General features: G+C 41.8%; 1 protein-coding gene across 1 annotated transcript in view; it reads right to left on the bottom strand.

The window, feature by feature from the left end:
• The window catches only part of tenm1 (teneurin transmembrane protein 1), a 152,345-nt gene extending 142,229 nt beyond the window's left edge, over window positions 1–10,116 (bottom strand). The window contains exon 1 of the mRNA XM_026330036.1: window positions 10,091–10,116. The gene's annotated coding sequence lies outside the window, so the exon portion shown is untranslated. The remainder of the gene's footprint in view (window positions 1–10,090) is intronic.
• Between the last annotated feature and the right edge of the window lie 2,859 nt (window positions 10,117–12,975).

Here is a 12,975-nt window from a genome sequence, read left to right as displayed (position 1 = left end):
CGCTAATTCTAGTCCACAGTGGGGTGCCCATTAGGGGGTATGATTCTTGGTATTGATGTCAAAACCTGGAGGTTGTTTCCTAGAGCCAAGCTCACTTCAAACAAGACACATGGGTGTTCCGCAAGACAAGTCAGCATTTGCCACCTGAGCACAACAGCAGCATAGATTCACAGAATGAAGAATAACCAATTTAGGGTGTGGCAGGAGCCATGATGGGTTGTAAGTAATAGAAAGGACAGCACTAGAAAGGTGTTACTGTAGATAGGATGTTGGAATAATTAGCATTATGTTAAGAGTAAATTTTTAATAAATCTTTACAGCAAGATTTGTATCATCTCTCATCATTTTTATGTAGAGCAGGAGGAAGAACAGTGTTCTGATGGATCCCTCACTGAAGCTATAACTGCTTTAACTGATTGTGTCACTATACTGCCAGTGACTAATCTTAACCATCTTCATTTGGAGACCACTGTGTGTAAAATTCATAGAGTTTAGTGATTGATGCATTTAAAATTACTGTATTAACCAGAGTACTGTACTGCAGGTGCATTCAACCGAAATCCAAGAAATAAACATAGCAGTAAAAATACAGCTGGAATTTTACGATGCTTCCCGTTTGTTTGTCCTACAAAAGGATTGGCAGTGAGTAGTTGTGTGCAATGACAATGTATGTACATGCTACTGTGTGATTTTATTTCTAATTTAATTCTAATCTATAATTCATCAGCGTGTAATGAACTCTTTACTGCTCAGTTTTAAATTAATACAAAGTGACAATACTGAAGAAACGCATGCATCGCATTAGACCGTTACACCCCTCTTCTCCTCATCCACTGCACACCCTGTTCTTTCTGTCTCTTATCACTGCCACTTTCTCACACACACACACACACACACATGCACACATGCACACACATACAACAACACTGGAGTGATAATCCATGGCTACACATTTGCAATAATATCTAATGGGACCCTTCACCCACTCGATCTCCTCCTATCCATCCATTTACTCAAACAGTGCAGCCATAGACCACTGGGCTGTTTTTGCAAATCTGCTTAGGGAAGTGATAGAGGCTCACATACACATTTGCTTTTAAACAGGATTTATGCTCGAAGTCATTTCCAGATGAGGCGGTGTCGCTAAGATGTCCAACAACAACAACAAAACTAACGACACAGTGGAGATCATCATGTGTAAAGGCAAGAACCATGAGGACAAGGCAAACCCGATTTATGTTTTCCAATCTAAAATGAATGTGCTCACATCATATGAACAGAACATGCAAAAAAAAAAATAGTGAGACAGAGAGAGGATTGGGGCCAGGCAGAGGCAGAGAAATTGAGTTTCACATCAGTAAATAAACAACGAGGATGGGGACAGCAGAGTGCCATCCAACAATATTAGCTCCTCAGATTATTGATACAGTATAATTCCAGGATTACAAATACATTTCCACCATGCAGAGAAGGTCTTATTTTTATAACAGCCTTGAGACGCCTACTGAGTAGGGAGCTACTTTCTTTGTGTGCTCTGGCCTTTATACATTTCCAAGGAGCTTGTTTGCACAGAGACGAGCTAATCCCACTCACTAAACAGGCCCTGCAAGCCACAGAAATGACGATGACAAACCTTCAGAAATATATTCATGCTCGAGCATAAACTTGTCACTGCAGATGCTCCAAAGTAAAGTCATGACAATCCTGGTGTTGTTTGCAGGTTTTCATTTTGTCTGCCATTACGATGGCTTAATCATCAGAAGGAATGGAGGCGCAGTCTGTAGCTGCAAATGCAGATCCAGGCTACAGGTCCTATGGGAGTAAACAGTGAGCTGTCAGAGAGAGATGCCTCTCCTGGAGTAAGCGTGTGTGTGCATCTGTGGAAAGAGATGGGGGAATAGGGCTTTAAAACTATCTGTTCCATTCGTTAGCACCACCATGGCTCCTCAGGCATGTGACAGGGACACCTCAGACGAGAGGCCTGAAAGACCCACAGGACCCTGTTAAACCTAAACCACCCGAAACATAACAATACAGCACACCACCCACTGGGACTCCTCTCTGCCTGGTGAGAGGAGGGAGGGAGGTATGAATGGAGAACAAGGATAAAGACAGTGATGGATAGATAATGAGAGATGGAGAGATTTCACAGTGAAATGCGAGGGATTGAAGGATAGAGAGATTGCCAAGTGAGACATGGAGTGATAGAGGGTTTTAATTAGTGGATAAGGGCTAGCTATCTGTGGGCGGCGGCAGCACTCTCGTCACGTACTTGTGTTTTCATAGCTGACCAAGCCTGAAATCTCTTGCTACACTAATACCGAGTTTACCAGCAGAACACATACTGTAGCGTGTACCCACGCACACCGACACACACACGCCTGGGCTTCGCCATACATGCTGCACCCCGATGAGATCTGAAGATGAAACACATACTGACAATCAACCACAGACGGACACACAATCGGTGCCCTTGCGCCTACACACTTACGGCATTGAAACTAACCGACCAACAATGCACTCGAACACCCACACGCCGGAGAGAATCAACACAGTCTTTAGTGAAAAGGCCAGTAAAGACTGTGTTGTTTAAAACCTTGCTCGGTGTTTATCCGTGCCATCGCAGTGTCTTTACTGTTCAGCCTCCAGTGCACTGCCTAACGCCGTTATTCCTTACACAGTTGCACCCAAGGTTAAAGCACGTGTGTACAAAGCAAGTCATACAGGTGACAGCACAGCAAGTTGAAGTGCATGCCCACTCATGTCACAATGAGAGCATGACCAAGAGGCAGAAAAAAGTGTGTGTCCACTTGCACAGCAGATCAGCTTTTGTCAGGAGCTGTCAGGAGCGGGGAAACCATCGTGGACCATTTGACTATTTATAGTGGACATGGGTCAAATCCCACATCGGCACTGCATGCCTGAGCAGCTTGGAGAAATCCATAAGGTCCTACACTATTCATGCCCTCTGAATGTGGCCTAGAGCGAGGGAGTAGCTAAGCTTTAACTTTTCAAAGGCTGTTTTTATATCTTGACTACAGTTAAAACTTTTCTTCTTTCTTTTAGATCCTGTCTAAGGTATTGTATTTTTTCACTTTTTCTTACCAGACTACTAGTTTCTTTTCATGATATCCACTTCTACTCCTTCTCTCTGATCTAAAGCCCTCTGCTGATTCCCCAGAAGGCCGAGGAGCAAACAAAAAAAAACACAACTTGAGCCAGAATATGCAACAGCACACATGCCCTGTATGCGTATTCGCATACACAGTACCACATTCACCTGCAGGGTCACACAGGCATTTGACCACAGATATACACACACAGAGCAAGAGACACCACCCAAAACCATTTAATCAATATTCGTGACAAGGCAAAGCCTTATTCAACACATCTGATATTCCTTCTCTCTTGCAAGATAAATACATGTCACTGTCCTCCTAGTAGGACTAAAAGGCTGTTCACACTAACTCACTTTGCAAATAAAGCTTTACATCAACACTGACAACCTCCTAAGCTCTCTGCATCAGCCACTGCTTGGTAAAAAGCCTCTTTCAATAATGCATTTGACCGCTAAAACCTCAAACAGTCAATGCAAAGCAAAGTGGCAGCATTATAGATACACAATTAATTGATAAATCAGTGCCATTGATTCCAGAAATTGGATTTGGCGATTAGCACGATGGACAATATATCCTGCACATTTCCTTTATGAAGTTGTTGATTAAAGGGAAACGAGTAAGCAAAGCGCGTTAGTCCTGCAGAGAAGCAGCCTAAAATATCTGCTACTAACAGATGAGCAGCATTGCAGATTGATTTCTGAATGCTTAGTGAGCTAATCTCTCATCTACACCATTACAATGCGATGCTTGTCATCTCGAAAAACTGAGGAGTACATGAGAGTAGAAGGATTTTTGTAAGTTTTTCCACTCCCAAAATCCTGAGTACTCCCGCAGCCCCTCCTGCTCCTCAGATCTATTCACAAACCTTACCTCCTGCCCGATTTTCCTGGCCTCTCGCAGCCGAAGGACACAGACAACTTTCAGCAGCCTTGCAAAGGAAAACGCTTCACAATAAAGAAAGGAACAACTCCGCCAAGGACCATAAGAACTAACTATGGTCTTTGTGAGTCTCTTTTTTGAACTGATGAGACGGAGATGTGTGGGATGAATACATTCCATCCACATGTCTTTCTGTGTGGCTGTATAGAAACATATGTGCGCCGCTTTCAGAGAAATCCAGAGAATTCAAACATTCATCAAGTATAGAGGTGTGGTAATTAGAAATTGAAGTTATGTTTTTGACCCTGAAGTCTTGCCTGCTCCATGTGTGAGAAGTATATCAGCGAACAGACGAATCACAGTTTTCTAGATAAACAGATCATTTAAGCTTGAAATCAGCAGCACATACTGTAAAATGTATTTGCAGTAAGGAAATGGCAGGGAGTCTAAGCACTTTTCACTACCATGCTGTAGACTTGTACCATGCTTTGTCCTAGGTCTTATTTTCCATTGGTGCTTTTTCTTTTTAAAAATTTGATAGGCAAAACTGCATTGGCCCACCTCTCTTACCAATTTGCATTTCTCATTTCGCTACTTGTCAGATGAACCATTGTGTCTTCTGAGAACATTAAAGAGGAAAAAAAATATGAATTTCACAAACAATTCTTTTTCTAGGCACATCAGGTTGGGATGACATGCAAGTGCATTCTGTAAAATTTGGGATTTCAGGATTGTTACATCTGGTGACATGTATTAGGTCTATTTTACTTGAAAATGGCTGCACGCTGCCATCATGGATTTCTTGGACTAGATACGGGATATTTCTTTGCTCAAATCACTTTTCTTTGTGCAGTTTGGCTTGGCATCTTGGCTTGCAATCAGCAGAGAATATGTGTCTCTACAGTTAGAAGTCAATTTGGGCAATGATGCACATACTTGAAATGCATCCCAGAGTTCATGGTGGATCAAGACTAATTTTGAAATTAAACCTTAACAACAAAAGAACTCCCCTGCAACACATGGCAAAACATATTGAACTTGATTGTACTGTACTGTACTGTATTGTATAACACATGGCTTCCAGCAGAGATGCATCAAGCACCGTTTTGGAGCTATTCATCTTTTCTATGAGTTAATAATTCATGATCATCTAGAAAGTAGAGCTATGAATATTACTGATGATACACATGAGGCTATTTACCAGTCAGCAGGAAATAGATGAACTCGTTTAGAGGGGAGATGTACAGTACAACATCACTGTGTTTTATGTTGCTAAGTAAATCACTTCATAGGCATGCAACAAAGCTGCAGATGCAATTTATTCATATTGGGATATTAATCATGGTCTTGAGGAGCAAATGTTGGTGTATAATGTATTGTTGATGTTTCATTGTGACCTAATATGCAGCAGGTGTGTGGTCAATTCACATCCATCAGTTTGTCACAGTACAGAAACTGTTACTGTAAAAAATCACGTCTTCAGTTTGATCGTGTGTTTTTGATTGAATCTTGTTGTGCATCTTAAAATAAAACCTGGATGTGCATCCTTTGTGTCACCAAAAGCAGGATAAAATCAGGATAAAAACACAAACATAGTGGATTTTAACATAATTATTTTGACACCAATGACAAATCCTGCGGTTTGAAATGAAAGACAATTTATGTGGTTATAAATTCAGGAAGAAGCAAAAATTGATTTTTCTCTTTTTAAAGTTATCCAGTGTCTTGATTAATAAAAAATTCACAGTGGGAAACAGGTCCTTGTAGGTGTGCATAAGCTTTATGTGTGTGTGTGTGTGTGTGTGTATGGACAGTTTTCACCAAACAATAATTGAGAAAATAATTGGTAGAATAATCGCTAATGAAAATAATTGTTAGCTGCAGCCCCATTGTAATACAGTCCAATACAACAGCACAAAAATTAAGTCCTCAATTACCATACACATACATCAACAGCATTCTGACAGCTCTTCTGTCTCAGCCTTCTAGCTAGGTGTGTCCCATCCGCACTCGTCTTCACACACACACACATACACACACAACTCTTGACAAATTAATCTTATATTTTAAAGAGCAGCAGAGTGGGACTGACCAGTAAGCCTCCCGTGGCTCTGATCCATCGCTCCCCTGACAGAAATTTGAAAGGGATGGAGGGCGCAAGTTTGAAGGTGGAGGAGTGTGAAGGGAGGCTGTGATTGCATTTTCACAAAACAAATCTCACATAACACCCCGCTCTTTATTCAACTGTATACAGTTTCTGACTTATGCCCATAGCCTACTGGAAGAAGACAAGAGAATGGAGGGCTTGAGATGCCAGTTGAGACACTGCCAAATACTTTAAAGAAGAGCGCCTCAGGCATGTACAGTATGTATGTGTATGTGTGTGTGTGTTTGTGTGTGCAGGGGTGTTTGCAGCATTGATAGCTGAAGGTAATTTTGGTTTTGATATTATTTCAGTCTATGTCTGCCTTGCTGTTGATCCTGCTTTTGATTTTTACAACTAAAATCTAAAATAAACAGTATTTGTATTTGGAGACTTTATCTTAAGGACAAAAAAGACAGAGGAGACTTCCATAGTCACAAAAAAACTGCTGCTGATGGAAAAATATTTTTATCCAATAGGTCCTACATAGTGAAAGAAGATATGAGAAATCCAACTGAAGACATTTTGCTTTCATATTCATTAATAAATAATAATAATAAACTTTGGAGAGAAAGCCTATATATAATGAAATACATACAGGACAAATCAAGGTCTGCACAGTCTATAAAAGTTTTATTTCAAAAAGAGGATTCTGTTCTTTTATCATTTGCAATCAGTTTGTAGGAATAATGACCATAACATTGAACCAAAGCTTTTTATTTTTTCACTGATTTTCCATAGACATGTTATATTGCCAAGAAGGTTTTACAATGCTAAGTGCATTAATTGTAAACACAAGTGTAAACACTAGGCCTATGCTACCATATGAGGTGGTTTATAGGGTAATTTGGCAATATTATATTGCTTTTGTATTTCACTTTTGTTTAATCGCAGTGCTGGCAGTTTCCTTACTGCAGAGGCCGACCACAACAGAATGAATAGAAGAAACGCTAATTAGCACTGCAGGATTTGTTAAACAATTCCTCTTGAGGATGGAGCAGCATTGCAGCAAGGAGGCAAATATTTGAAGTTGTACAATGGTTACATCTCTAAGTGTCTGTGTGTGTGTTTGTGCAAGTCTAGTGGTCCAGCAGTTTGATTAACCAACTGGCACAGGTTCTTTTATTTTGAAATTATCAGAAAGCTGGGGAACAGTCAGACACATTTTGTGCTTTCCCAATACTTATATTCTTACTATAGGACATGGACGTGGTAAGAGAGAAAGAGAGGATAAAAACTTTCACTGGTCCTTATAGCTGTGAGTTTAAACTCTGAAACACTAGTAGTAATCAATTATATTATAAAAAAAACAAAAAAACTCTGATGCATTTCACATTGTGCTTTCACTAATTCATAACACCCATTTTTTTTTAGAGAAATTTAGTTTTGCAGAGAACTTGTGGGGCAGGAGGGAAGTGTGTGAGCAATTCCATGGGAGAAAGGAGCATTACAGTGCCAGGGGCTACTGCATTCCTGGAATGAAAATTCATAAATAATGCAGGGCTGGATAACAAAAAGAACTCCCCCGCTGTCTTGCACAGCACTGCACTATCCAAAGGCCACACAATATCACTCAAATCTCAGAAAAACACAAATTATTAGGCACCAGTGAAGATTTTTTATTAGTGGTTTCTTGACTCAGGACAATGGGATCTGCTGACAGCCGAGGCAAAAAGCCAGCATCCTAACAATCAGCACTCCAGGCCTAAATTGTCAGGATGTTGCACTGAAATAATGATGGGACTCCAAGCCAAGGAGCTAAACAGCTTTTTTGGATTTCTAAAACACCATATGCACTATCCACTTAACAATAACAAATCTGAAAAATAAAAAATGAGTGTGCAACAGCTGAAAAGATGACAGCTGACCACTAACTGCTGCTGAGGGGAAACTGGAGTGTACTGGCACAAGTTGAAATGTAGAACTCTGAATATCTAACTGACTGGTTAGTTATGTGGTTAGTGACTGACAGAAGTGCCAATGCGTGTGTGTATTATATATAATTGGTGACATTTCAATTCAAAGACCTGTCCTCTAATTGTGAAGGCACTGCCATAATGGGTGTGCCATTTAAATGTGCAGTTAATCACTGTTCATCACCACCTCCAGTGCAGCAACCCTGCAGGGTCTGAACAGTTCACCTGCAAACAATACACAAACACACACACACACACACACTTCCCCAGTCAATATTATGATCAAACCCCAGGTATATCACATTGCCAACCAGCACTACAGTAGAGTGGAGGAAATGCATATAGGACTACAATCATCCACCACCCCAAGACCCATACATCCACATTATCATCTTCATCTGTATGCATTTAACTGTAAGTGTGTGTTTGTGTGCATTTCTGAAGGCGATACTGTGTGTGTTATCTAACCTCCGTGCACAGATGCTCTCTATTAATCACGAAGAACTAAGACAGATTGCTTCGTTTTTATCATCACTATCAATAACGTAGGAGCCGTGGAGGAATTAAGCACGGTGCCCTGCACCATCGTGAACAGCTCCAGGTAGGGCAGAAAGACAGAATGCTACAAGGAAGGACTGCATTCAAGTTTACAGGCTTGTACGTAAAGCTGTATTTTTGGTTTGTTTGTTTGTTTTGTTTTTGTTGTGTTTGCAGATCCTAAAATAACATGGAAGAACACAGTTACGCCTTATGGATGAATCAATCCAAACATCAATACAGTTCTCTGAAAGATGTGTAGAGCAGCTGGAGAAGTAGTGCATTAAATCCATGTATTAGACATATTGACAAACTGTATCTGATTATAATGCATTTTCATTTTGAAGTCAAAGGTATATATTTCCATTCTCAAGTAAAGCAAGATTAACAAACCGTGGAGAAAAGGTGAGAAACGCTTTTGTTAGTTTCTCCTTAATGGGAGGATGTGTTTTTAGAGAATTATTCAGGATGATTTATTATTTATTTATTTGTTTTGCTTATTTAATTTTTTATTTATTGGAAATATGCCTTTAGTGGTCTACTCCAGGCGATTATTTATAATCTAGCCCCCTGTGAAGCAGAGGAGTGAGAGGTCTAATTTAAATCTATCGGAGCATATCCATCCTGATGCAATTTGCGCTGCCTTCACAATAATTATGATTTATCAAAATGCATTTGCTGCTCTTAATTATTTACACTGGTACAAACACCACCAATGTGAAAAATAAATATCATGCAGTTCAATAATTTAGTCAAGGAATGGTTTCACCAGCTGCTGCATCATCCAGGAGGCTAGAAGTTCATGTATGACATGCAAGAATAGACAGAGATCAGCAGGATACAGAGGGTCACGGTGTTCAGATGTGTCCTGACGAGGACCTGTAGTGGTGTGTAGTCCGGGCCCAGTCGGCTATGTGCATGTTTGTAGACAGAGGACATGCGTTAAGAGACACCTATACCCCCTGGCCCTCTTGGCACCATTAGGCCATCTCAGTGCTGATGGAGATGGAGAGGACAAGCCAAAACAACTAAAGGCTGAAAGAGTCGCTGAAGACGAATACGCCACATGCACTGATGAAGCAGCCAGTCTGCTGTTCTGTAGGCTACTGTAGCTGAACTGTCATCATTTCGACTGGCTGTCACAGACCCAGGCTTGTATGCACTAAGTCTGTGCCCCTGCACTTCACAGGAGGCGCATTTGTTTTCACTAAACCGCACCATGGACACACACAAGCACGTATCTCTGTTTCTGTGTGTGTGTGTGTGTGTGTGTGTGCGCGCGCGCGTGCGTGCGTGCGTGCGCTCACAGACACACACGCACGCACGTTCACACATGGCCCAATGCACCGCACAGCACATCTGAACAGCTGATAATAACCATTTCCTGTGAACTCACGTTGTCCCAGCTCCCAAAAGCCTCATTTAGCCAAGCAACACTGTAGCCGATCTGCCCCTCAACGAGCCCACTACAGGCCAGAACTGAACGTGCCTCTTACCTTTCCGATGTAAAGCCATTCCTTTAGTCCGATTCCACTCTATAAGGGCCCAGCAAACGCCGAAGACTGTGAAATCCCGACAGCAGAAATGTGCGTTGAGACGCGGTGCCCCTGCTAAAATGTGGATGAGACACCTCGCTCTGTGCCTGCTTGTTGGTCTGGTTTCGAGGCTGGCGGTGCTGATGCTGGCGGTGCTGATGCCCGTTTCTCAAATGCCGATACAGGACGACGAAACGATTTGTGCGGATAGGAGGGGATCCCCTTTCAGGGAGCTGTACGCGAGCCAGCTCCTCCGTGCCGTGTGACAGGGAGCCCGGCGCGGTGCGTTTAGCCGCAGTTGAACCCGAGGAGGCTGACGGGTGATGCTGTTACTGGTGAGGCTCGGTGCCGCTATAACAGCATCCCTGGATCATACCACCGCACCAAGGAGAAGGGGGTGTGGCACGGACCGGCCACAGACACAAACGCGCACAGGCTCTCTCTCGTCGGGAGGTTGTCTGGATATGTAGTTAGACTCATTCAGGTGATGCCATATGGCCGCACCGTGGTCCTGTGCCGGAATGCTGACTCATTACATAGAGCCAAAATGGTGAAAGTTTGGTATTTCCTCCCACCGCTGCTGCTGCTTCGGTAATATTTTACCCTCAGGTTTCCAAAAACGAAAAAACAATTTATATCCCATGAACAACAACCATGTAGCTGATGAAGTTAAATTTGATCACAAAATTCGCCCGTACAAGGAAATGCCAGGAGGCATTGCGCAATGTCCTGATTGCTGGAACTATTCATATGAAGAGCTAATAAAAATAGCATTTTGCACTGATGTGCATAATGTAAAGAATGGAATTTGACACCAATTTATTGCAGCAGCAGGTTTGTGATAACACCTGCAGATCATCTCACAATATCTGTTTGTCTTTGCTAAATTAGCCACCTAATGATTCTGACCTGTGCGTTATGCGTGATGCATTGGTGTGGGTATTTACAGCTACAGTCTGTAGCTGCTACAAACATCTTGTGAATGACAGGGGTCCTAATGATGCAGTTTATTATTTCCCCAAAGCACGGTACACGCGGGGCTACAAACAACCATTTTGACAGCTGCTTCACTCTGTCTGCCTTTCAGATACTCTCACCATATCCAAAACACAACACAGCATTATGCATCTTTTTATCAACAATGGGTTTTGGCACTTTCCATCAGTTTCATCGCTGCTTCTGTGTAAATGGGGGCTGAGAGTCTAGCAGTTCTGGGTAGAGAATGCAGTGAGGGAAAAGTTCTTTAGGTCCAAGTGCTTCTCTGACACAGAGGTTCCCAGTGTGTCTGTCATCTGATTGTGGCTTGTCAATATGTGGTTGCCAGGCTTCTGCAAGAGAGCACTTCTTGGAACAATGTCTGCAGAACATTGTAATGGATTTTGATCAAGAGTCTGAAGCCCTCTGGAGTTTCTGAGCATTGCCCCACGTTGGAGAACACTGTGTTTCTGAGACTCCATGTTTGCCTGCAGAGTCCTAATTGCAGGCACATTACACCTCCAGCAGCTGTGTAAACGCTCTTTTAAAAGAGCAGTTCCTCTTCTGCCCAGCACATCTCACTGAGACATCTCCTTGACAACCAGCTCAATGCAGAGATTTGAAATGTCACAGTGTTTTACTGTGAATCTTTTTTATCATTATGGTCCATAGAGAAGAGATAATAGATGTGGAGAGGGGGGTGAGCACTGGCCTTGCTATAAGAGAGACACAGCATTCCTATTATTCTAGAAAATGTGGTAAATAGAAACTGAAAACAACATTTCAGATAGCATGAGGGTAACATTGCCTTATATCTATCGTAGTCTATTATATCTAACATGGTAGTTTCATGGTAATAAAGTTTGCGGAGTAAACCCAGTTGACACTTTATCTGATAACAAGCATCATTAGCGCCAGAGATGTCCTATACTGCTGGTTAGAGAGCCTTTTAGACATAATGTCAGCTGCACTTCATCTGATGTCATCAGATTATAAAGTAAATTGCATTAAAATGATATAACATGATTTCTCATCTGGCAAAAATAAATATCAGTGGAAGTAAGTAGGAGACCCTCATGGTCAAACATGTCCTTATGGAGATAAAATCATGTTTGCTGATCCAATTATCCTTGCCCTATTTGGATGACATGGAAGCACAACTGAGTGTATAGGGAAGGAACTGGGGCACAGAGGTGGATTTAGACTTAGTACTCGATAAAGCGATGTGAGAGTGAAATCTACTATTGCTGTTGTGATTGCTTAAATTGAGTCTAGTGAGACTAACTCTGATGGGAAGCTGTCCATGGTTCTAATGTCCTTCTTTTTTCCTGATTAGATGCAAGTCATGCTCATTCTGTGTGACACAGCCAGGATATACTACACTTTACACAGAGTCCCTTCAGTGGATACTACCTTAATGTATCCGCCCCTTAATGCTACTTCAAGCCTTAGCTGTAATATCAGATTTTTATCTCCTGCACTACTTTGCCTCACAGCTTGAGGCTGTTTCCATGAGCATCATTTAGTCTTGTACATGCAAACGGCAAAGCCAACACAGTTTTTCACCTCAGAACTCTGTGTCCTTGTAGGTTGTGATCGATTGGCTGGTGATCAATCCTTCCGCTAAGGAACACAAGGTGGTTGTTGCATGTGGTGACAAGAAACTTACTGAGCCTCTCAATACTGTTGCTGCAATTCTGTTTTTCTGGTGTTCTTGTTATTTTCCTCTTTAGTCTCTTGCTCAGTCTCTTGCCTGCTTCCTAACCACATATTCTTCTAAAAGCTTTCCTCCCTTTTTGCCCAATTCTGCCTTCCTCTTCATTTCATCCCCCCCCTTTTCCTAAATCCCTCTGCCTAGCTACATCCCTCTC

Source organism: Mastacembelus armatus, chromosome 10 (assembly GCF_900324485.2).
Source record: "Mastacembelus armatus chromosome 10, fMasArm1.2, whole genome shotgun sequence".
Taxonomy (NCBI): Eukaryota; Metazoa; Chordata; class Actinopteri; order Synbranchiformes; family Mastacembelidae; genus Mastacembelus; species Mastacembelus armatus.
Note: the sequence above shows the minus strand (reverse complement) of the source record. Positions and strands in the feature narration are given on the sequence as shown.